Source organism: Urocampus carinirostris, chromosome 12 (assembly GCF_059441175.1).
Source record: "Urocampus carinirostris isolate Australia breed hairy pipefish chromosome 12, RoL_Ucar_1.0, whole genome shotgun sequence".
NCBI lineage: Eukaryota > Metazoa > Chordata > Actinopteri > Syngnathiformes > Syngnathidae > Urocampus > Urocampus carinirostris.
In genome coordinates this window covers 22,689,626-22,711,441 of record NC_142360.1, presented here as the reverse complement: position 1 = coordinate 22,711,441, position 21,816 = coordinate 22,689,626, and the positions used below count along the sequence as shown (strand labels likewise).

Here is a 21,816-nt window from a genome sequence, read left to right as displayed (position 1 = left end):
CGGGGTTCCCTGAAGCACATCAGGACAGAGGTTCCACCGTGCTAGGTTACATAGAGGACAACACAGCTGCACAAAAGCAGGTATGTAGGAGACGGTGATGCAAAGCAGAACTGCCAAACTATAGCTAACGTGCAGCAGAGGGGTCTCCAACTGAGGAGGGACCGTCACTCAGGGAGCTTAGTGGATTTGAATTTTCTGCTCTATTGATTGTTAAGACAGGCAAGATACTTAGAGGCGTTTTCTTATAGTTTGTAGTCTCATTGAAACTGTAAAATAATGAAAAATTGGTTATACAAGGGTGACCCAAAAAGATGCGTACCTATGTTTTATTTGATAAAAAAATCCATTTTTTAACGAATGTCTTTTCTGTTGCAGTACGTGAAAGGTGAACCTATGGATGATCATTTGCAGCTATAGTTGCCCTGAAAATGTTTTGGACAAATCAGCAGAAGATATTCTCCCTGGAGACCTATTTTGGGACAAAATCATACCAGAGTGTACAGATTCAGTTTCGAAAGCGTTTCAATTGTCGCAACTTTCCATCAAAATCAACGATTGTTAGTTGGATTAAGAAGTTCAGAGAGCATGGAACTGTAGTGGATCTATGTTCTAAAGCCACAGGGGAAACTTATTCAGGCAGGAACCTTCAAACCCCCAAAAATATTGTTTTTGCTATTGACAAAGCAAAAAATGGGCTTCATCTGTGGCTTTAGAACATAGGTCCACTACAGTTCCATGCTCTATAAACTTCTTAATCCAACTAACAATCCACTACAGTTCCATGCTCTCTAAATTTCTTAATCCAACTAACAATCGTTGATTTTGATGGAAACGCTTTCGAAACTGAATCTGTACACTCTGGTATGATTTTGTCCCAAAATAGGTGTCCAGGGAGAATATCTTCTGCTGATTTGTCCAAGACATTTTCAGGGCAACTATAGCTGCAAATGATCATCCATAGGTTCACCTTTCACGTCCTGCAACAGAAAAGACATTCGTTAAAAAATGGATTTTTTTATTGAATAAAATATGGGTACGCATCTTTTTGGGTCACCCTGTAGTTGAATGGAACCAAAACATTTTGGCCACAATTCCCCAAATTACACCACAAACCACAGTGCTTTACTTGAACAACACCATACCATGAAGGAATAGTGTTTTGCTTTTGCTTCTTTGTCCTCAAATGGGTTTAAAGAAAAAGAATGTCCCTGTGCCTTCTAACAAAAATTCTTGAATATCTTAGTGAAAATGAAAGCTGAAGGGGAATGTTTTTTGTAACATGACAAGCATCTCAAGTCTATATCCAAATAAAGCAAAGACAAAATTGCTTTTGTTTTGAATCATCCATATCCAAGAAATCCAAGAAAATCTGTGAGGATACCAAGAAAAGGGTTTGCAAAAATACTTCCTTTAAATCGGATCTTGTTGGAACAATTCAATATAATACAAGAAATAAAAATAATTCAAAAATAATACGATAATGAAAAAATTAGACCATATCAAAATGTTTTAATAAGAAGGAAGGAAAGAAGGAAGGAAGGAAAGAAGAAGGAAGAAAGGAAGAAAGAAAGGAAGGAAGGAAGGAAGGAAGGAAGGAAGGAAGGAAGGAAGGAAGGAAGGAAGGAAGGAAGGAAGGAAGGAAGGAAGGAAGGAAGGAAGGAAGGAAGGATAAATCATGACTATTTTTATTTTTAGTTTGCCCATCTTCCATTTTAATTCTATGCCCATCCCTCAGCCTCTTACCCCCAGCATATGTAAAACAGACAAGATTAACAGGTTCAAGTCAAGTCAAGTCAAAATTATTTATATAGCCCTTAATCACAAAAATGTCTCAAAGGACTGCACAAGATTACAATGACACAATTACCTGATCCCAAACCAACACGCGGGCAAGGAACAACTCAAAACCTCAGCGTGAGGAAAAAGAGAAACCCTGAGAAGGGACAACACAAGTGGTATCCCCCTTTCAGGATGACCAGGGTGAATTACATTTAGCACTACAGTACACAAACATAGTAAACACTAGGTAACATGTTGAAAATTTGTCTGTAAAGTGCATGACAACAGCGACGCCCCCAGCCTGTAAACTAGTCCAGAAAGTCTATGACGGCCACGACGCAGCTTCCCATCTCTGCCAGTTGGTCCATGCAGTCGTTCACATGCTTCAGGTCAAACGCTGGTCCACTGACTCATCTCAAATCGTCCTTCTCCTTCGTATCACCACCAGGCAGGCAGTCGGAGTCACAGAGTCACATCCCTCACACACGTGCCTCATTAAAAAAATAGATGTTTTCAAAGCCGAAAAGTAGATTTCCCTTAATATTGCAATTATTAATGACTTAGTTATAATAGTGCCGTAACAAGAACAATTCAAATAAAAGCCTTCCAGATTGTAAAAGACCACCCACACACAAAAAAAGCAAAAACACCTGGACAAAACATAAATCCAAAGTAGAATAGAAATCAGCACAAAAACAACTAAAGAATTGACCAACAATCACCAAAACATACCCATCAACCACAGAGAGCTAAAACCTGTCACCAAATTTAACTATATTGGGGCTGTCATATCAGGAGAGGGGCCAGAACCATAAATCATGGCCAGGATAGCTCAAACCACAGCTGCACTTGCAAGACTTAAACCCATCTAGAGGGACAAGAACATAGTAGTGAAATCAAAGATCAGACTCATGCAAGCGCTGGATACTTCCATCTTCCTCAATGCTTGCGAGACATGGACTCTCACAGCAAATCAGGAAAAGAAAATCCAGGCCATGGGGATGTGATGCTAGAGGAAACTTCTAGGCATGAGCTACTTTGCCCAAGTGACAAACAAAACAGTGCACAACACCATCAGAGGGCACATTAAACCCTGGAAGAACTATTGTCAACTGTGCGCAAACAGAAACTTCAGTGGTACAAGATCATCAGGACTGACCAGATAATACTCCAGGGCACAAGTCCAAGGGGGCAGGAGGAAAGGAAGACTTAAAAACAACTGGGCCGGCAACCTTAGGGAATGGACTGGTGCCAACTTTGCCACAACAACAGGCCATGGACGGTCAACAGTTGAGAAGGTTGTCCAGAGTTGCGTTCTCATTAGTCCCCGACGACCAGTGCGGGTAAGGGATCCATGAACCGTGATAAATGACCATTTATTAGTCCTCCAACTATCAGCTCCTAACTAGCAACTAGCAGGCTCCGTCAAAAGTAAAGCTACCTTTTAAAAGGCTGGTTGTGTATCGCTAAAATAAACAATAAATAATTGACATCATAACAAAAAATATAAATGCACATCTTCATTCAATATTAAACCTAGGAAAAAATGTCGAACCCATGATGGCATATACAGAATTTTCCTGTTAAAAATGTTTCAATGTGCTAGATGCTAGATTTAAATAGAAATATGCAGGTCTAAATGACCACAACGTCTCTTTGGTGTATGGAAATCACAATCAATTATTCATTGACTTCATTTATTTACCATCCCTTTAGAACTTCTCTATGTAAGACAAGACGTTTGATGTCGTTCTGGACCCTTTCGATTAAAGCAGGTCATTCTGTCTCTGGACACAAACCAGCCCAAACACATATTTCACTCACTGGAAAATACTCACCAGAATCCCGGTGGCCTTCCAGTGAAAATAGAAAATTTGTTGTGTGACAGTTATATTTAGTGTTTGTCATGTAGGATTTCCAGAGTCATCCAAGGGCATTCCATTAATTTATATCCAGACCAATGTGTAAACCAGAACATATTCCGTGTCTGGAGGTGTTATTTAAATGAACGCAGTTAGACATGTCTTAAATGTCACTATAAATCTTTGTTTCTAGGCATTTGCCGGAGTTTACTATTAGGTCATCTTTGTCTTTCCATTGAAATGAATTTTAAAATGAGCTGACATTTCTGGTTTGAACCCAGTTGTAGAAATTAAAATGGTGGTGCGAGTTGAGTACGGAATGAAAATGAACACCGAAGAAAAAGCAACTTAGTTGCAATACGGTGACGAATTGCAATTTATTATCGCCGAGATATAATGGCCTTGCCATTAATGACACTGAGCCTTTTACCGAGTGCCAAATTGCTCTAGCTTAATGCCCTTTGGGTGTTTTTCCCTACTTGTAGCGCTGATATTGAGTTTCCCGTCCTCTTTTCGGTTCAGAACAACATTCCCGCCCCAGAACAAATGGTCTACCTCAGATAACTCTCCAAACACAAGTCGATCCCAGGTCTCCAGCCGCGTTTCCACTAACCTTTGATGGCCCTCGGAGGAGCCTCTTCTCATTGAGCGCTCAAGCGGAAGTTTCTGTGTTTTTCTGTCTGCTGTGTGTTTCCTGTCTGTTGACCTGGCCAAATGACTTTAATTCAGACACTGTATTGATGCAATTCAAAATACAGCTGTCATGTGCACCACAAATGAAACATCAGTGACTGGGAGCACTGTGAAATAGAAACTCTCAGTTGTAGAAGACCACAATGTATCCCAATGGACATCTTTCGGATTTTCTCATGGTCTACAATACATCAAGTGACAGCAAGAGTTGTAGCTCGTTTGCTTGAATTAATGGAGTGTGAAATTGTCAAATCAAAGTTGTTAAAATAAATAATCCATACTCTCTTTGGGTCATATATTTCTTATTTGCAAGTAACATTAATAATATAGTGGAACCTCGGTTTTCGAACGCCTCTCAGTTCGAACAAATCGGTTCTCGACCCAAAATTTCGAGAAATTCTTGCTTCGCTTTTTGTTCAAAAAATCGGAGTTTGAACGCTGGTACGCTAGGGGCGATGCTGACGGCGTACGGGTGTAGATTGCCCCCACCCCTCGTGAAGAACTGTTGTTACGTGACCGCGCACTTCTTTTTGTTTTCGTTTTGAATATTGGTGAACGGAGTGTTTTAACCCCTAATTATGCCTCGGAAGAAGGTCGGTGCAAGCAGCAAAGTTGCTACAGGTGAAAAAAGAAGAGTAGTGCGTACAACTATTGCATTTAAGAAAGAAATAACAGCAAAATATGAAGAAGATGTGCGAGTTTCCCTTCTTTCGAGGGAATAGAGCATGGCTTCTGCAGACCACCACAAAGGTAAGAAATCCTATTCATAAATCTTTTCTTTATCTTTTAATCACTCACCACTTGTTGTGGAGACCTCGGTGCTAAAAGACGTGTAAACGACCTGATTTTTTTATTTTTACACGTTCATGTTAGCGTAATCTTTCGTACGGACGATTACGCTAACGCGAACGTACGATTAGCCTGGGTTAGCTTCATGTTTACGTTCATGGTAAGCCTTCAAGGATTTGGAACGGATTAAAAGGATTTTACATTACTTTTAATGGCAAAAACGATTTTCGGTGATCGACCAAATCGGTTTTCGAACAGGGTTCTGGAACGGATTATGGTCGAGAACCGAGGTTCCACTGTAATAATCTTTCTCAAGATCATATATGGCAATTACAATTTTGTCATCAAATTAAATGTCAATTTGAGGTTGGCAAGTACTGTAACCATGTATCACCCTAATGAAGATACATCAACCTTTTTTAAAGGTATCAGTATTCACAATGGAAGCTGTAGCAGTATTGGCTGCTCATGTAACAATAAGTAACCTTAATAATGTAGTGCATCATTTGAGGTGTCCTTTAAAAGTTGCAAGAATAACTGCAATATTACATTATTTTTTTTAGATCACAGGACCACGAGATATCAACTTGTCACAAGTCACATTTCCTTTTATCACAAAAACAAAGACTCTATGGACACTGCTATTTATTCTGTTCTCACAGAATTACGCACAGATTTGTTCAATCGGTACTCGTCTATGTCCTCAACTATAAATCAAGTAGAGAGTAAAGAGAAAATTGACTCTGGAATTTCCACATAGATTAGTACAAGCACTTTAAGTCGTAGTAGCATGAGACATTTCCGAGCGCTACAGGATGTTTAAGTACTACAAATTATGCGCTCCGGTCATGGAATAAAAAGCAGGATGGATGAAGTGGCCAATTACGAACATAATTGGAGTCGTGGAACATCACTCTCACCCATTTTTTTAATCTGTTGTTTTAGTCACTAATCCTTTAGATTAGCTCGTAATGAAACAAAGCTGACGATCCCGCTTAGAAGCAAGGACTGAAGGAAACCCAGATGGGAAATGTGAGGTGGGCCCACACCCTTGAGCATAATGCCTCGGACGAGGACTTGACGGCCATTACCAGTCCCTAATTCCGCTGAACAATCAGGAGTAATCAGGAAGACTGGTTAAACTCAGCCAATGGAAAAGACTGCATGCATAGCAACACTGGGACGAGGCAACAACAGGATCGCTAGAATCCTTCTTGGGTCGGTTATATTAAGGGTAAAAAGAATCCTGAAAAGCGTAACAGTACCACTCAATTGTTTCGGGTGTGTATATGTCAAGTCAAATTACAAAAATTGATCTGGAATTAATACCATTTGGAAAGCATTTAGTGTCTCCTCTCAAATTTGGGGGGACGTCAACATGGTAAGAAAACAGAATAAGGAAAAGCATTAACAGTACACTGGAAGTGGACTAAAACAAAAAAGTACCACTTATTTTTATTGTATTTGTGTTAAGTAAAATTCGAAAAATCGATCTCGAATGATGGAAAGGATTTGGGAGTCTCTCCTCGAATTTTTGAGACATCAACATGGTAGGAAAACAGAATGAGGAAAAGCCTAACAGTACACGGGAACTGCACTCGAACGGAAAAGTACCACGCAGTTAGCATGAGTGTGTTGTTGTGTGTGTATGAGTTAAGTCAAATTTGAAAATCGGAATGAGGACTAAGTTGGAAAGCACTTAGGTGTTTCTTCTCAAATATTTGTGATGTCAACATGGTATGATGGATTTGAGTGTAGATTAGAAGATTCATTCAATTCAATCCAATTGGGAATGCTGGGAGAACCGTCAAAACAAAGCAAATTAATTAAGCACTAACAAAACCCCGAAAAATCTTTGCTTGGCAAAACCAGTGGGAAGATAATAATCACTTGGAAGTCAGTAATCTTCACCTGCATGGAAATGAACATGCTCCATTTCTGACACACACTATATCTAACCGGGCAGCATGGCAGTTAGCGCGTGTGCAGCACAGTTCTAAGGTCTTGGGAACCTCCTGTGTGGGTTCAAATCCAGCTACCGGACTTCCTGTGCGGAGTCTGTATGTTCTCCCCGTGCTTGTGTGGGTTTCCTTCGGGCACTCCGGTTTCCTCCTACATTCCAAAGACATGCATTTCAGGTGGATTGGCTGGTCCAAATTGTCCCTAGGTGTGACTGAGCGAGCGAGTTGTCTGTCCCTGTGTGCCCTGCGATTGGCTGGCAATCAGTTCAGGGTGTCCCCTGCCTGCTGCCCGATGATTACTGGGATGGGCTCCAACACCCCCGCAACCCTACTGAGGATAAGCGGTGCAGCTAATGAGATGAGACTATATCTAACCAACGTCCTACCACAAAGTGTTGACAAAATAAAAGACAGACAAGCTATGCTAAATGCTAAGCTAATGTAAGAGTTTGGGGTGCACATAAGTCCAGTGTTTAAGTGGAGAATAATGGAAAGTAAATTCTCATTTTATATGGTTCTTAGTTTTCCTGCAAAAAAAATACAGTGTATGTAGGTACATACCACAATTTTCAATGTAAATATAAAGAATGTAAAGCTTGGATTAAATGTTCCTTGTTTTAATTTTCACTTACTGTGACACCTGTGTTATTGACATATCAATTATAAACAATGTACCGAATGACAAAATATGTGTAATATTGGGACAGAATAAGAAGATTGACAAAATAAGCTGAATGTTAAAAACTGTTCAGCTTATCCTCTAAATTAAACCAGAACTGGAAACTATTATTGTTGTGTTTGAGTCAGAACCCAAACAGACAGTGGACCAAAACGCGTAACATTTTCACACCAAGCTTTATTTTACGGAAACGGGATAGTCATACGCGGGAACACAAAGCGATCCCTGGTAGAAGAAGTGAGACAGAGAAGTAATGCGCGGGAAAACGGGAAGCCAGGCGTAGACGAGATTGAAACTGGACAGGATAGACGGGATCGATAAGATACAAGATACACGACCAGATACGGGTCAGAACAGGACAGACGGGATCGATACCTGATACAGGATGCACGAGCAAGATACCGGACAGGACGGGACAGACAGGTATGATACCGGATACTGAATACTCAAGCAGGATATCAGACAGGATGGGATTGATACCGGATCAAGATGCTCGAGCAAGATACCGGACAGGACGGGACAGACAAGATCGATACTGGATACTGGATACACGAGCAGAATACCGGACAGGACGGGAATGACGTGATCGACACCGGATACAGGATGCACGAGCAAGATACCTGGACAGGACGGGACAGACGGGATCGATACCGGATACTGGATACATGAAAAAGATACCGGACAGGACGGGACAGATGGGGTCGATACCGGATACTGGATACACGCGCATGATACCGGACAGAGTCAAAATGCATGTCTTGCAAGTGCAGAGGTTCGTTGACGGACTGACAAGGAGTGAATGAGAGCACTGAGTTTAAATAGGAGGGGAGCCAATCAGGCAACGAGCAGCGCCAAACGAGCGGGCCCAGTTGAGGGCATTGACAATCCTGACAGTTTAAGCCAGGACAAGTGGCGCACAAGTATTTTGAGCATATTGTTTCCTCAAGTTATGAAAAAAAGACGAATGATCAACGATGCGGTAGTTTTTAGAAGATGTCTAGGATTTGCATCTACAAAATGGAATGGAGGATGAATAATGACCACTCGATTCACAAAGTCAGAACCGTGACCACATTGCATAGCTGAAGGTTCATATGTTTGCAGTATTTAGTGACATTTTTGAGGAAAACCTCCGCTTGCAATTTTTTTCAAATCCTTATTAACTACAAATATTACACACAAAATAAACCTCAATTCCGAGGGAGACACATTTTAAGTGGGGTAAATGTTAATATGGGACACAGGCTCTGTCAATATTATTTCATCCATCCATTATCTGCACCACTTATTCTCGGTAGGGTCGCAGGGGTGCTGGAGCACATCCCACCTATCTTCCGGCAGTGGGCAGGGGAGACCCTGAACTGGTTGCCAGCCAGTCGCAGGGGACACAGAGACAGACAACTCGCTCACCCGTTCTCACTTAGGGAATATTTGGACAAGCCAATTAACCTGACATGCATATATTATTTCATATATTTTATCAAATCATCAAATGTCACACAGTGAAATAAAATGCACTGGAGAATTGACTTTTGTCTGGAGATCATGTTTGACGAGTTTGTTTAATTTTACTTTACAACATATGGTGTGGCTCTCACAAAAAAAATCTTAATATTTTTCTTTCATGGCTCTTTGAGTAAAAAAGGTTCCTGAACCCTGATCAAACCAACGATGGTTCAGGGTAACTGCTGGTTACCAATCGTCCAAAATGGAGGGCTTTAAGATTTAAGTGTCAATGTTTTGAGTAACTTTAAATGCATTTTCCTGCAATGTATACAACTTTCAAGGTAGCAGTCTGTGGTTTCAATGCCTCATTTCACAAGAGCCACAAAATACCGCTGCTTATTTAGCAGAAAGAACAAAGGAAAACATCCAGTTCTTTCGAAGTCTGTGACTAAGCCCCGCTGCTTGCGTTTCCAGCTTCTCAAGTGAGCATGACGCGTAGCGGACTGACGGATCCGAATTTGTTTTACTAATAATACGTGTTGCTTCAGTGTCCTCCACCAGCTGTGAGCAAATGACTCCATGTGAACGTACTAAAACCCTAACTCGCATTTCATTAAACAGTTTCACGACCGCACCCCGGTTTACCCGACTGGCCCTGAGCTCTTCCTCAGAATCCACAATGACCTCACATGCTGTTGGATGACCCACGTGCGGTTACTTGACTTTATCTGATCAAGTCAAGTTGAGGCTACCTAGATATGCGACCTGCATGCTGTGAGCCAGACAAAATAGCACATCTGCTGAACAGCCCCTCCGTTTCTCATTTGACCCATGAAAGTACGGGGTAAGAGGTCATGCCGAGGTTATGGGCTAGTAACAGTTTATACAAGCAGTTTGACAGCAGCGCCGGGATTGTCCTCAGTACTGCCAGTCAGCCGCTGTTTCGCAGCACTTAGGGTTGCAATGATCTTTCTTCTCGCGTTTAAAATGAAAACTGATCTTTATTGAATTAGTCGCCAACAGTGAAATTACCTGTGATCAAGCGAGGGACTTTTTGTCAGGTCTGAGGCCAGCGCGTCACTCTTGACGCGTGGGAGTTTCAATGCACTGCCGGATAGGTTGAACAAAGTAGAGCTGGACAATGAATTAAATGAACCCGATTAATTGGACAAAAATCAACTATTTAAATGTTTGCAACATTATAAAATTAAGGGTAATGTAGAGCATAAATTATAAGAGATTTGAAGTTTCACAATAAATGTCATATCTGTGTTTGAGGTGATGTCACTAAGAGTTCAAAAGAGTGATGTTCAAAAATTTCTCTGGAGTATCAAAGTTTACGGATCCTTTAACTAGTGATGGCGTGTGCCAGGTATTTTAGATGGTTGGTTCATGAACCGCGAGTCGAGGTGTGTGTTGATGACGTAAGCGCTGAAAAGGGGTTTACCACTTGACTGTTTCAGAAAATGATTTCCTAGGTTTGAGTGTAGTTGGAAATAAAAGTGGCAAAGTAACTTTATGGATCCCTCTTAAACTCGCCTTAGTCCAAAAACTTAAAGAGAATAAGAACTTTATTTTACCAATTTATTTTACATTTTCACTTGTTGCATAAGCACAAAAATAAACAAAGTAACACATAACAATCAATGTTAAAATACTAAAATGTGTTCACATCAGTTGGGGTCACTATATAAAACACACTTTATATAAACTACTGTATTTTCTGGACTATGAATCCCTCCGGAGTATAATTCGTACCAGCCAAAAATTTAATAATTAAGAAGGAAAAAAATTTGCAAATCCCACTTGGAGTATAAGTCGCATTTCTAGGGAAAATGTATTTGACAAAATCCAACACAAAAAAAATTATTGTCATCTTGATGTCATGGACCAGAAACAGAGACAGGACCCAGTAGCGTTCGTCTACTCAGTTTTATTGATAAAGAGGGAGAGCGGGGCTTGCTTCCACGATTCGATGGTTGACGGACATGGGTAGCAGGTAGCTGGAAACGCTGAGGAGGCACTTCCGTGTCCAGCAAGGATAATCGTAGAGTTGCAGGAATATTATACGTTAGCCAGGACAGGAGAGCAAGGGCGGTATCGAGTTCAGAAACGAGGTCGGCAACATGTGTCAGGCAGAATCGGGTCCAGAAACAGGTCGGCAACGGGTATCAGGCAGGAGAAAACAGGGCAGGAAAAATGTCTGAAAGTGTGAGCTTGCCTAGCTGGGAGCATCGGTTCGTGACGATCTGACGGCTTCCTCTTGGAGCTGGGGGTTTAAAAAGAGTCTCATAGCCAATCAGCTCTCAGGGCTGTTGGCGCCAATTGGGCAGTCACAGGTGCCTTGAATCGGCAATCGTGACACTTGAAAGACTAATTAAAATTCAAATAAAATATAGAACATGGTATACAAAGGTTACACTTATTTGCATATCTTGGACACGTTCGTCAGTAACGACGTAACATATTAAGAGATATTCGGAAAACTCTTACATGAAGAACATGCTTACCAAACTATCAGCTTCAATTTTAATAACTAAACCCAATTAAATTTTCATTATCTGTGTCATTTTTACCAGTAAGCAACTCCTGGTAGGTCCTGGAGGTAGACGAAGCGCAAGCTTCCTCCTTCCGTTTTACGTCGTGGTCAAGGTTGAAATGATCAACACAGGCGTAGAGCACCTTCTTTCTGTTTAGTGTGAAAAAAAAAACATGTTAAGTGATATAGAGCAATGTTTTTCAACCCTCTTTGAACCAAGGTACACTTTTATTTATAAAAATGTTCCGATACACACCGCCCGTCGAAAATGTTTGAAAATGAAGTTATGTCAAATATTTCACTGTACTAACTCATAAGCAGATAATTAGTATATAAAAAGAAGAAAATAATACTTAAAATAAAAAAGAATGATGTGCTTTATTTATGATTTTATTTTTTACAGAGCAATCTTAAACCGCTTTGTTAAACAAATTAAGTTTTTAAATGTAGTGTGCTATCTCATGAGCAGATAATTAGTATACAAAAAGTAAGTAAAAATCTACTGCCACCTACTGATATGGATGGGTATTACAGTTCCTCGGCTGAGGAAAGCAAAAATACTGAATGATGGCCTGATTTTTTGGAAAGATAAAATTGGGCAAATTCCTGCGGCACACTAGACAAGGTCTCACGGCACACTTGTGTACCCCGGCACACTGGGTGAAACCCACTGATATAAAGCACAGTGGAACCTCGGTTCTCGACCAAAATCCGTTTCAGAACCCTGTTCGAAAAGCGATTTGTTCGAACACCGAAATCATTTTTCCCATTACAAATAATGTAAATCGTTTTAAGCCGTTCCAACACCCTGAATGTTTACCTTTGTTTACCTTTAACACACAAATAACATAAACATAAATGTAACCCAGGCTAATCGTACGTTCGCGTTATCGTAATCTTCCGTACGAAAGATTACGCTAACATGAACGTGTAAAAATAAAAAAAAGGATAAAGAAAAGAATTATGAATAGGATTTTTTACCTTTGTGGTGGTCAGCTGAAGGCGCAGGTGGACGGTGGAAAGGGGTGGAGGAGGAAGGAAAATTATTGTTTGGAAGGAGAGTCCCCTTCCATAAAAACTTTGGGGAGCTCTTCTGTGTGAGGGGTGCTCACACGTTCAAATCTCTTCGCTACGGATGACTCGGCTACAGGATTTTCTTTTCTCTTAAAATATCTATCAGATGACACTTGCTTCTGCCTTCTTTTTAGCACTTTTCGGAAGTGGTTCATGACAGTGTCGTTAAAGTCATTGATGACTCTGGTGGCTGCAGCTTCATCGAGGTGGTGGATTTCGACAAAATTCTGTAACTCGGCCCATTTGCTACACATTTGTTTAATCTCGGACGTCCCCTAGTGTAGTGGAGGTGCAATTGCACCTGAGAAAATTAAAAGGAGTAAAAAAAATGTGATGTGAAACATCCACCCCTAGACAGTACCACTGCACTACAGTTAGCCATAGCTGTATCGCGGAATACTTAACGTGGTTTTGCGCCTTTACGTATTTTCATCACCCGTACGCCGCTCAGCATCCCACCCTCGCGTGCGCACTCACGCGTCGTACCGGCGTTCGAACTCCGATTTTTGTTCGAACTACGAAGCAAGAATTTCTCGAATTTTTTGTTTGGACTCCGATTTGTTCTAACTGTGAGTCGTTCGAAAACTGAGGTTCCACTGTACTGGTAATGAAAAAAATATAACTCAATGATATAATAATGTCTTAATAAATTCCCATATAAGTCTCACCGGAGTATACTGTTAGTCGCACCCCCGGCCAGACTTAAAAAAAAACTGTTACTTATAGTATGGAAAATACTGTGCTTTACATTTATGATTTTCTCTAAAATTGTGATCACACAGAATGACTCACCAATTCCAGATTTTAACTTTTGGCCTTATTACCCTGCCCAAATTAAGAGATGAATTCATTAATGTGAATGAAACATTTTCTGAGATCATATATCCTTTTTTGATGCGTAATGTTCGCCTAAACACGATAAATGTACGTGAGTGTTGTTTCGCAGATGCATGCAAACTTGCTCACGCTCAGCGAAGAGGTTTGATGTCAACAATCAGGGGCAGATGTGAGGAAGAAATATTAACTCATTTTGACCCCTCGCTTACATAGCCGTGCCAGACAATCTTGATTTGTTGGATTTGGCCTGGAGTTCACTTGATTACGGTTGCATCGAAACGGTGTGCCAGTGGCAGGTAGATTGCAATTCATTTCCAGTCAGCTCAGAACGTTCTGAAAACTTTGGCAGGAATTCCTGGCATCTGGTATTTAGTGACGTGCGAAATACATTCTCTTTGATGACAAATAAAGGTGATTACAAATCAGACTTAGGCGCCCTAGTGGAGGCAACAGTTAGTCTTTGTGATTACTCTCAGCGATTTACTTAGATTGTGCATGTCTAAAATGAAGATTGCAAAAAATGTCATAATAATAATTGCTGTTTCAGGATTCTATCTCATGTTGACATGTAGACTTCAATTGATTTAACATGTGCTTTTTTTCCTGTTTGTCCAATTAGTGTTAACGGTCTCACCAGCGTCTTTCCATTAGGTTCTGCATACGTACTCGTTTACAGTCTTAATTTTCTTTCTTCTTTAGTGTATTTTGCCTGCTTGCTTTCATTTAGTTTCTTTTCAACTCCTTATTGTCACATCGCCATATCTTAGCAAGGACTCTTCTCACGCTGGCCACCACCTCTTTGACCTGTTTCCCTAGCTACAGCTAACTAACAGGCTCAGATAGTTTGTTCAACAGGGACATCAACACCCTTTAATGAGTTCTGATGGGATGTTGTAAATTCCTGGAGACTTTCCGTTTTTCAGTGTGTTAATTGCTGACTCTACTTCTTCTCTCAGTATAGGGAGGTTTTCACTTTCCCTTGGGTTGCAATTCTTAAGGACCTCAGGGTGGATGTAGAGTTTGGAGCAGTATTCTGTCCATCTATTCATGATCTCTTTTTCTTCAGTTCGCTTTTTCCCTACATCATCAGATTCAGATTCAGATTCAGATCTACTTTATTGTCATTCTAGTACACGTGTATACAGAACGAAATGTCGATACATCTGACCCGCCCAGTTTCCTTGAATGTACAGATATAAGTAAAAGTTGTATTGTATTATGGCTACGTATAGTATTTTACCATAGTGCCGATAGTGCAAGAGGAGTAGCTAACCAGATGTGCAAAATGGGCAGTCAGGTTAACAAGTCAGGTAAACAGTAACATTAACACTGTAACAATAACGCTGTAAGTACAATAGTGCAGAGAGCAATTGTGCAAGGAGTGGCAAGCTATAAAGAACTGCCAGTAGTGCAAAAAGTCAAATTAGCAGCCGTTTAGATTTAGGTTAACTACCAGTATATGTTAGATTGACCATTTAACAGTCTAATGGCCAGGGGGACTAGACTACTGCGGAACCTGGTGGTCCTGCACCGCACACTGCAGTACCTCTTCCCAGAGGCTAGCAGAGTGAACAGTCCATGATGGGGGTGAGAGGGGTCCCCGATAATGTTCTTAGCATGGGATAGGCAGCGCTTCTGGCCGATGTCCTGAATGGAGGGAAGTGTAGTCCCGATTATTTTCTCTGCTGTCCTCGTTACCCTCCTCACACTACCCCAGTCGGTAGCGCTGCAGCCTCCACACCACACAGAGATACAGCTGGTCAGGATACTCTCTATGGTGCCCCTGTAGAATGCGATGAGGGAAGGTCGGGGCAGGTGGGCTCTCCTCATCCTCCGCAGGAAGTACAGGCGTTGCTGTGCCCTCTTAACCAGTGATGCAGTGTTCACGGACCAGGTGAGTTTGTTTGTAATGTGCACCCCTAGGAACTTGATACTGCTGACAACCTCCACAGCCTTGTTGTTGATGCAAAGTGGGGCATGGTTGGGCTGGTTTTTCCTAAAGTCGACAATGATCTCTTTAGTTTTGTCAACATTCAGGACCAGGCTGTTGTCCCTGCACCAGCCCACCAACTGCTCCACCTCCTCTCTGTAGGCCAGGTCGTTGTCGTCCCTGATGAGGCCCACCACTGTTGTGTCGTCAGCATACTTCACGATGTGGTTTGTGGCGGACCTAGGGACGCAGTCGTGTGTCATCAAGGTGAACAGCAAGGGGCTCAGGACACAGCCTTGGGGGGAGCCCGTGCTGAGGTAGATGACATCTGAGATGTTCTGACCTATCCGCACTGATTGGGATCTGTCACTGAGGAAGTCCAGCAGCCAGTTCCGCAGGGGGGTGTTGAAACCCAGGAGTCTCATTTTGTCTACCAGATGTTGTGGGATGATGGTGTTGAATGCTGAACTGAAGTCCAGGAACAGCATCCGCACATGGGTGTTCTTCTCCTCTAGGTGTGTCAGGCTCAGGTGAAGCGCAGAGGAGATGGCATCCCTGGTGGAGCGGTTTGTCCGGTAGGCAAACTGAAAGGGGTCGAATGAGGAGGGGAGACTGGAGGTGATGTGCTCTTTAACCAGTCTCTCAAAGCACTTCATTATGATAGGAGTCAGTGCAACGGGCCGGTAATCGTTGAATGATAAGATCTGGGGTTTCTTTGGCACTGGGATGATGTTGGCAATTTTGAAGCATGATGGTACTTTGGCTTGGTCTAGCGAGGTGTTGAAAATGTCTGTTAGTACACAAGCCAGCTGATCGGCGCACTCCCTAAGTATCTGCCCCGGAATGTTGTCCGGGCCTGGAGCCTTCCTTGTGTTGACCCCTCTCAGGGTCTTTCTCACGTCAGTTGAGTCCAGGTGGAATGCTCTTTCGTCCTGATTTGGAACCCCTTTCGCTGCATCCTGAATGCTTCTGACTTTTTCCTGTTTATTTGTTTGTGTGAGGTATTTTACAACCTGAACAGCTTTCTTTAAATTGTTCTTGTTGAGGAACTATTCTAACTCTTAGCATTGGTCTTTGATCCATTTCTCTTTTGCCTTTCTCAAGCTACTCTATACTTGGCTGCTCCTCCAGGGCTGCTTCTTTTCTTCTTCAGTTCTCGTGACGCACTATTGGAGAATTACGTTTGTAACCCATGGCTTTATCTTCTTCTGGTGTTTTCCTACGATTTATATTGTTGCCTCAGTCAACAATACTAGGGACCAAATAATCACTGCCGCATGTCTTAAATCAGCAATAATTTGGTTAGCAAAAAAATGCTACATGTTTTTATCTGATTTTAACCAGGCGGCCATTTTGTCAAATAGGTGCGTTAACAACAAGCCAGCTTACAGTTTTTATACTTTAAAAACATAATTCATAATGGTATTCCGCTTTGTTTCATCCCAAAATAAATGTGGGTTTTTTGTTAAGTTTTTCTGTGTTTTACATTTTGGGCACTGATCAATCACACCTTGTTTTTCTGAGTTTTGTCAAGTGACATTCATAGGCCGAGCCAATTATAAGCTTTGGCTTACCTTTAATATGTTGCTGGGCTTATTAAAGGGACATTATGCATTATTTAGCCCTTCTAAGTGTTGAAAAAAAGCTACATTCATTAAAAAAATATATTGATTTGTATAGTATGCCAAAAAATATGAACTTTCATATAAACATACATTTTTTAAAATATTCATTGGTAAAGAAATTTGTATTCATCGTACATTAAATGAGACTTCTGTGTAACTTGCATTCAGTCAACTTTTAAAATAAACTAGTTTAATGCCAAACATGAAAATGTTTTCCCCATTGTTTGTGAATTAATGTGTTGTGTTTATAAAATATCCCTTTTCATCTGTTATTTTAATATATAGGGTAGGTCACTAATGCGGGCTGAATGATAAAGCATAATATTAAAAAACAAAGCTAACAATTTGGAGTTGACATTCTTTTACTGAGAACAGAAAGTCTGAATCTGGCCTTGGAGACAAACTGAGTTTTACATCCCTTGGACTATATAGTTCAAATGTCAGTTGCAAAACGATTACTATTAAAATGAAGCAACATTTTCAAATACATAAATGTGTCCCTTTGTCAACATCCTGATTCAGTCACACATTATCGGGTTTTCCCAGTTCATGCAACGTTGTTACAGTATCTGGTTGCTATCTCCTGCAGAAAAGTCACCTGCACTACTCCAACATTTATTTCTGGGAATATTGGGACGGATCAAACTCCATCATGGGTAGAATGAGTACACCACCAAAATATCTCAATGGCTCTCCGGGTGCTGGGAAGCTTCCCGTTCCTTCACTTTCTCACTTATGTATGTGTTCAGCAAAAGGTTAAAAGAGTCACCTTTTTGTAGATACTGTATCAACTCATTCAAGGTTATAATGTTATAACATATAGATATGATTTTAAAAACATATATATATATATATATATATATATATATATATATATATATATATATATATATATATATATATATATATATATATATATATATATACATATATATATTTGTATACATTTCTTTTCTTTTTATCAGTAAGTTTCAAACCTCTAATTTTAGTGGCTTTGATCAGGATCCTTGTCAATAAAGAGGAAGCCCCCACTTCCTAGTGTTGCGACCTTTATCCAGAGATTGAGAATGTGTAGGCGTCCTCCTAGGGCCAGTAGGCGCAGTATACCAGTGTTGCCGGAGTAGCAAAGCTATGGATAATTACAGACAGTTAATGACTTAACCGAGATTTTTTCTTTCTAAAAAAGATGACAAAGTCCCTTCGTCATATGCGGGGCAGACAAGGATGACCTTTTGAGCATGTCTGGAGGACCGGGTTCACCATTGTGACCAAAATCAAGTGATCACTTCATGCAAGGTTCTTGCATCGTTCATACATAATTTCAGTGTTTTTGCAATAAAATTGTATTGTTTTATAAATGTTTACTAAATGTCAATGTTAGCCAAACAATGGCAAAAGCTAGAAACATACTTTTCTTTGAATGAAAAATGAGGGTTCATGAGGGTTGTTTTGATATCGCATTTCCAACAGAACTAAATTTTCTATAGGCCTTTGAAAATGAGTCAAAATGGCAAAATTGGCCCGCACAAGCTGGCTCCTCCAATTAGAGAGAAACGTCTTGCATTGAATGAGTTAAAAGGAATTTTTCTTTTTACAGAATCTTGTTGAGGGTCAAATCACTTGGACGTGTATGTGTTTTTATATGCTTGCTCAGGGCTATTTATCTTTTATTAATCCATTGAATCTGAGTGCAATTCCCTTTTCGGCACAGCAAACAGTGCCACTCTGTGTCTCAAAACAGACAGTGCCGAATGAGTGTAACTTTCAGACTCAAAAAGACTTCCTCAATTGTTGGCATGGTCAGTAATGTTACAATTATTCCGTTCGTGTGATTTGCAGATTAAAAGAAAAATCCTTGAAATGTCATGTTTGCATAAATATACAACTCCTTGTCTTTTACAAATTATATTTGGAGATACATGATCGTGCATGTTATTCGGGACACTAAACACTTGAGAAATACATTGTATTACTATAAATCAAGGGTTTTGAACCATTTTGTACCTAAGGAAAGCTGATTATTTTTTTTAAATCAGAACTGTCCACATTTTTAAAGCGGAGGTTACATATAGAAAAGGTAATAGAAACAGAAGACACTTTTTTAGGTCGTAATTAATCAACCAGTTACATTTTTTGGAATTACTTTCTTTTGGATGGCACGGTGCATGACTGGTTTGCACATTTGCCTCACAGTTCAGAGGTCCTGGGATCAATTCATGTTTTCTTTCGATGTGTTATTTTTAACAAACTCGTAGGGCTTTCCACTAAAAATTTACAAAAATTGGGGCAGAAAATAGACTGGATACATAGTTGGATCACTTTTATACTAAACAACCCAGTCTCTTGGTTTTTTTCTAAACGTGATTATTTTTGTGCTCGTGTTTTTTAGTTTAATTGAATATATTTTGGGATTTAATTTTAAACAATAACCCTTTTTCAAGGCACAATTTTGTGGGTTTTAATTTTTAGATATCAACATTTCTGTCACGGGGAAGGGCGGACCAGAACGGAGGCAGGAGGCAGGAAGGGAGAACTCATTTGCGGTGACAATCATAACTTTTATTTAACAAAATAAAAGTCGTCCAAAACTCCAGGACAAAACAGAACAAAAACATTCTTACACTCAGAATGGGCAGGTACAGGTTTCCTCCGACTCAAACTAAACAGGACAGGGCATAACAGAACGGAAAATGTGTAATGAGCCAGCACCCGCAAAACCCACAACCCAGCCTTAAGTAACACACACGCAATTAGCTGATCTGCTTCAGCTGGTGCCCAGGGGGCGGGGCCAGCCGGTCGCCAAGGCGACCATGCTGGCCATGACAATTTCAATGAAAGGACCCTTTTCTTTCAATCGATTTCAAACAAAATGACCCAATTTTGCAAGACATTTGTACAAATGGACCCAATGTAAAATTACTTTTTTTCATAGATAGAATCAAAAACTCTTTTGGGTTACTACTCTAGACCATAACCACACTTTTTTACACAGCTTTTTTGTATGAAAATAAATAACCATGGTGAATGACACAGGTCTTTTAGGCTTCGCACAATATAACCCAATGTTAGTATTTTACGTGATAATAAGCAACCAAGGAGGTTTTATTTTTAACATTCAAACCCATTTGTTCAGTTGTAGGGTTAGATTAATATATATCAAACCAAATTCACCAGCGACTTGTAGCGACTTTATTTAAGAAAAAATGGGGGTGTGGGTGCAAAAAAAAAAACATGAAATTGGGTCAAACTTGCTGCTAATGTTATTGCACGAAACTATGAAAATATATACCCTGTGACTTATTTGGAGGGTTTTGTTTCTGCTAAATGTTATTGCATTTGTTTTGATTGCACTATTGTAACAATGCACTATTCTTCTTCACTATTATTATAACAGTCTCTAAGCAAATGTTATAAATATTTGTTCTGCCTTTTATCTTGATATTCGTTTATCATTTTTTCTCTTTTAAGTCTTTGTTCCATGTTTACCATGGAGTGCCATGTCTAATCTTGTTGCATACACTGTTTCACAACGTTGATAGCAATGGTAAATTAACTGCATTTATATCGCGCTTTAAACAGTCACTGAGGACCTCCAAAGCACTTTACAATGCACTTCACACTTTACCCATTCACACACACACTCACACATGGATAGTGGGGTCAGCCATGGTTGCATTATCATTACAAGGTGCCACCCTGCAATGATGATGAAACCAACAACAGTAAAGGCTATCCATTCATGCATTATTTGTACCACTTATCCTCAATAGGGTCGTGAGGTGCTGGAGCCCATCCCAGTTGTCTTCAGGCAGTGGGCAGGGGACACCCTGAACTGGTTGGCAGACAGTCGCAGGGCACACAGAGACAGACAACTCACATGTTCATTCACACTTGGAGACAATTTGGACCGACCAATTAACCTGACATGCTTGTTTCCGTAATGTGGGAGGAAACTGGAGTGCCCAGAGGAAACCCACAGAAGCACAGGGAGTACATGCAAACTCTGCACAGGGAAGGCTGGTAGCTGGATTTGATCCCATAACCTCAGAACTGTGCCGCGGACGCGCTAACCACTCATTAGTTGTGCCGCCCCACAATAAAGACAATTTAGTTCAAATTCCTACAATTGTCACATTGACCCCCAGGCCCTTAACAAAGTAAGAAAAAGTTATGTGGCCCTCAAAGAAAAAAGAGGTTGGGGACCCCTGGTGTGGAGAATCAATGACCTCAGAGCATAAATGCCAAATATCTTACTTTGATTTCTTCACTATCACGCTAAACTGATAGTAAGATTGCTTGTAGATCATATTGGTAGGACAAAATGGCACATTTCTGATCCCCACTTTAAGAAACATGAACCTGCTCCTCATCACTCTCATTCTTTGAAACCACCTCTTGTTTCAAACACCAGCCAGATTTTTAAAGTGCTCTCTAAAAAAAAGAAGTATGCATATTAATGGATCAAAGGTCCCTCCCGTTTCCTCCAAGGCCCCGATGACCGGGGCTTGTATCATTCAATTAATCCTTGGCATGACGTATATTCGGGGGGTGGGGGGGAGCTGGTATCGAGAAAACAGGGGAATTGGCGCGGAAGGACGACTA

The 21,816-nt window shown here is 40.6% G+C and overlaps 1 long non-coding RNA gene across 1 annotated transcript; it reads right to left on the bottom strand.

Moving 5' to 3' along the window:
• Positions 1–2,110: 2,110 nt before the first annotated feature.
• Positions 2,111–10,387, bottom strand: LOC148355259 (uncharacterized). Its single transcript, XR_015852237.1, has 3 exons — positions 10,242–10,387; positions 4,255–4,347; positions 2,111–2,210 (listed from the first exon to the last, which is right to left on the bottom strand). It is a non-coding gene; the product is annotated as an uncharacterized LOC148355259 (long non-coding RNA).
• Between the last annotated feature and the right edge of the window lie 11,429 nt (positions 10,388–21,816).